The following is a 4,911-nucleotide window of genomic DNA, read 5'->3' as shown; positions in this document are numbered from 1 at the left end:
ACACGAGGTCAGTTAAACGGCATTTCCAGCTGGAACATTATTTTTTATATAAATAAGTGTTAGCAAAACGTTGAATGTATTTCGCGGTAATTAATGTATTTTCTTTGTTTTTACCTGATTATGTGACATAGTGTTATATAAGCCTTATTACTGCTTTATTCATATTGGGTCATTTATATTACACATTAATCCACACAGTTCCACTTTGACCTTCACCGCCAATCGCTTTTAATTGATTTAGCGGATTGTTCACTTGAGGAATCATTTGGAAACAATGATTGTTTTCTAAGAGAGAACGTTGTCTTTGTTATACAAAATTTTTAACATAGCATATACCTCGATATATTAATTTGTTGGCTGGAATATTTCGATTTTTAAATGATTCCTTGTCCTGATTTTCATTCATTTTCACATTTTACTTACAACCGGTATTGTAACGTAATAAGACACTAACTTTTAATTAACTTTACTCTATAATCAGTCATGTATTAGGGAAAAAATTCTTTCCAATTATAGAATAAATCAGTTGCCTTTCTGTTGTCATATAGAATTTGTTTTGTGACCACGTATCCCATCTAATATTTCTATAAAAACCAACTCTGAGTCTGGTCAAATTATTTAATTGATACCTTTGAGAGATATGATATATATATATATATATATATATATGTGTGTGTGTGTGTATCTTTAGTGCAATACATGTTGAGACGAAATAACAAAACCTACGAAGAATAATGTACCGTACATAATTATATCATTGTTTATTGAAATTCTCAATAAAATCCCTTCTATGTAATAAGCTCTGAACATTTGTACTTCCATTAAGGAAAGTGCAATAACTGTAAATAAATCCACAGCAGTTATGAAATTAGTTAATATTTGTCATAGATTACAGCTTCATCTATATTTATAAAAAGGCCAATCATAAATGATGCAGTATGGTTTATTTAGGCATGTTCAATCGATCACATAATCTGTTAGCTTGCGGTAGTATATTGAACGTCACACAAAAACATATCGGTCTATATTTGAGACGTTGTGAATAACCCACATTTCCTTAAATATGCAATACGGTTCAAGCTCGTTATTCTAACTAAACTTCATGTCACTATAAGCATTTAAAATGTACGCAATCGTGCACATAAATAATATTAAAGTTATAAAGTAGTTTTGGAAAAATTAACAATAAAACAAGAACAGTATTCAGTTCTATTAAGTCGAATGAGTAATAATAATTATTTATACTGAGCAAATTCTTATATCTTATTGAGGTATTATTTAAAAACAAAAATGTAAATGGTCGCCTTACAATCAACGACTATCATTGTAACATTATGTTTGTTTTAAAGAAACATTACTGCTGGATAATTTGTTTGAATTGGTTAAAGTTCTAGATCAAAACTTATTTTAAGGATTTTTGTTTTTCCAAATGTGACAGCATTGACTGTATGGAATTTATTTGTACATTTGTCTTGCTGAAATTCTGCTGGTCGATCAGACCGATGTTTTATTTTGTTGGCTGACGATACTAGTTTTCAAATTTCTTCCACATTGCTACACAAAGATACGCGAAATGTCTATTGATACTACTTCGAATGATTGTCCTTAATCTAAATTTCTCCAGTAAATACTGTACAATGATACAAACATATTTAACTAGATGAAGATATTCTGACATTTGTAGATGCTGATCATAATAACATAAGTAAGGTAAATTGACACTTGAAATATATATCAAACATTTGATCATGACCCTGCCTGGATTTAACTGACATAAACGAAATGTGGACTGAAACATAGCCATGTACTATGAAGACCATATTGTCTACAAGGTTGTTGTGACCTTAAAATAGACCATTCAAATCATATATTTCGTTAAAATTCATCGAAACGTTATACTCTTCAAAGTGTATCTTCGTTTGTAGCAACACTAACTATTGGACACTTACAATATATTAAGCGAATAAAAAAGTAAGTTTATCCAAACATATAACATCTATTTTGAACCGAATAAAGATCGTAATTTCATAGTTGGATTATGCTATAAATATTTAATGCATTATCATTTATGCATATTCTGTAATATGATATGCACAATATATTTTATGAAAACGTTAAGAGGTTATATCGTTGCAGCAGTCGTGATAAGAATTGAAATTATGCAGTATGTTCAGCAAATATGTGTACTGAAACAATTTTAGTTCATGCAAAAAGTTTTATTTCTATGCTAAACCCATTATTGTAATTGCATCATTGATGAAAAAACACCATACCTTTCTGCAATGAAACTTACACATCTAGAGCTAAACTTAAGTAAGATGGATAGTATGACAATAACACAATGTTTGGTAATAAAGCTTACAGATGTCAAAGGTCTTTTAAGTACACGATTGACGCATGCATATATTTTATTAGGTAAAAATGATAATAATATACAGAATAGTCGAGAGAGAATTATATGTGTTTTTGAATGTGACTTTTGCATTGTTAATTAAGTGAATATATGTGTCAATGAGATATTAACTCCTTACACAATAATATAATTGAAAACATGTTTTCCTCTTATTCCCTATATATAACTCTACACATTTTTGTATATTATTGTTTTAGCAGTTTTAATAGTAATTCCACCCCTTTTTCAATATACGTCTGTTATTTTTCTAATCAATTCAACTACGCTAAACACATAAACTACATCTTGTCTCTTTCAGGTCATTAACTTTTGTATTGGTCAAAATATAATTTATTTCCGATTAATTACTGTTGGTTGCAGAGTGTTTCTGACACTTTTGTAGTATGCTATCATTTGTGCTGCGAATATGTATCGGTCATTATTGGAGATACAAATCTTTTTCCAATATTGTATAGATTTTGTGGCTGCTTCTGCTATTATAAATACTTTGCTGTCATTTCACCTTATTTTCGCCAATTATTCCATCTTTTCGGAATAGCAAGTATTTATAATAATAATACTTTCGTAGTTATGGTGTAGGTTTTAAGTGTTTATGTAATAGGCACAATTAGCGCATAATGTTTTACCGAAAACTAAATTAGGTACTCTGCATGAATGTAAGTCCAACATAGTCTTAAAACTACTATCACATATCTAAATGAATAAAGTTCCAATTAAATTGCACTGGTATTCCAAATAAATTCAATATTGAATGAGTTCATATGCACGCTGTTTCAAACGAACTTATGTGCCACTGTCCTTGAATGTGATGAATGTGATGATGCCTTAACAGCCTTTTGATTTATTACAATAAAATAATCCAAGATGTCCTTGATGGAATTCATTATAATTCCAAATTAAGTTTTTTTTTTTAATTTTGACGTACATTATTGAGCCATTTGTAATTACAACTAATACTAGCTTATATTAGATAATCTAATTAATCATACACTGATCATGCATGTACACAAATAGCAACTACAAAATCTCCAGTTGTACATATTGATATGCTTTCCATCACCCATGGAGATCGTTTCTGAGTTTTCAATAATGAGATCACATTGCTTTGTCTATCGCATTAAGTGTCATACAGGATGGCAAACATTTTTGGTCAAACAGTGGTTTCGCACGGGCTCCAGGTTTAAATAGTTACTGTATTTGCTTGTATGTAAGATCTTTGTTTAGCTTATAATATAATTAGGGCATTCATGCAACTAGTTTCTGTAATATTGGAAAGTGTGTGGCACCACGTTAAAGATTATATGTCATTTTTAAACCTGGCCAGACACGATACAGACGTCCCAAAACCTGCGCCATTGAGAATCACATGCACAGTGTTAACTGGTGATTTTCCAAGGTAAATGTGTGTTTAAGGGTTTGACACGCTTCTATACAACATTGTCTATTAATAATAAATTTGTTAAAAGATAATTTGTAATTGAATTAAGATGAAGATAAAAAGTTATATCAAGGAGCTCAAACGATGTAATCTACGCGAACGTTTGTCATAAGTTAGTGAATACGTCTCAATCCTTATTATCAAATTTGCATTTCTAGTCGACATTGGATCATTTAATACGCACTTTTTGGGCGTGAACATGCTTTTGTTGAATAACGTTATCTCAGCTTGGAAACCAGCGCATGTCCACATTCCTCTGTGAACAGATAGGAGTTTACATATGCAAATACGTTAGCATTAAAAGTGGATCAAATGTTACAGGTATTCGGCCAACCCTTCTCCCCACACTATCAATTGACTAGCGCATGATAGTCTATTTATACATAGTGTTGAGCCCATATGGGGGAACTGGACTGTCGTAGCCCACTTCTCTTTGGTCATTCGATTCGAAAACATGGCCACAAAAATGTTGATAGTACTAATGAAAATGAAATATTCGAAACGTCTTGATTAGATTAAAGAGCATACTGATATAGCACAAGTGAAGCATTTAAATCGAATTTACATAATATGTAAGCTATCTACATAGAGTAATAAAAAATATTTCAATATGTACATTTCAGTAGGATGAATGGAGATAACATAATTGTTTGTTTCAAATAGATATAGCCTTAATCACTGTCATTGGAATCACCCGTCCGCATCATTCTGCAAAAACAAACTGAGATATTCATTTAATGTTAAGAACAATCCAAAGTCACCGTCAGTTAGAGTATAATTAAACAGCTGATACATTTCTCAAGAACATATGAGGCTGGTAAAACTACTGTACCGAGTTAACGACAACCAATACCCTTACGCGATGATTCCGTTTTCAATATTTCTTGAAGTTGCATAGATGTGCCACAATTTCATGTGATATGAATAATTTTTAGTATTCGTTCTACAAAAATCATTATACAGTTATTCCTCACTAACGTTTGCATATTATTAATTTTGTATCCTTTCACAAAGTACATGGACATCATTGACTGCCGTACCGGTCGTACCGATAAGCGAC

This window comes from Sinohyriopsis cumingii, chromosome 11 (genome assembly GCF_028554795.1).
Source record: "Sinohyriopsis cumingii isolate HCF-2022 chromosome 11, ASM2855479v2, whole genome shotgun sequence".
NCBI lineage: Eukaryota > Metazoa > Mollusca > Bivalvia > Unionida > Unionidae > Sinohyriopsis > Sinohyriopsis cumingii.
The sequence above is the reverse complement of the archived record's forward strand: the minus strand, read 5'-3'. Positions refer to the sequence as shown.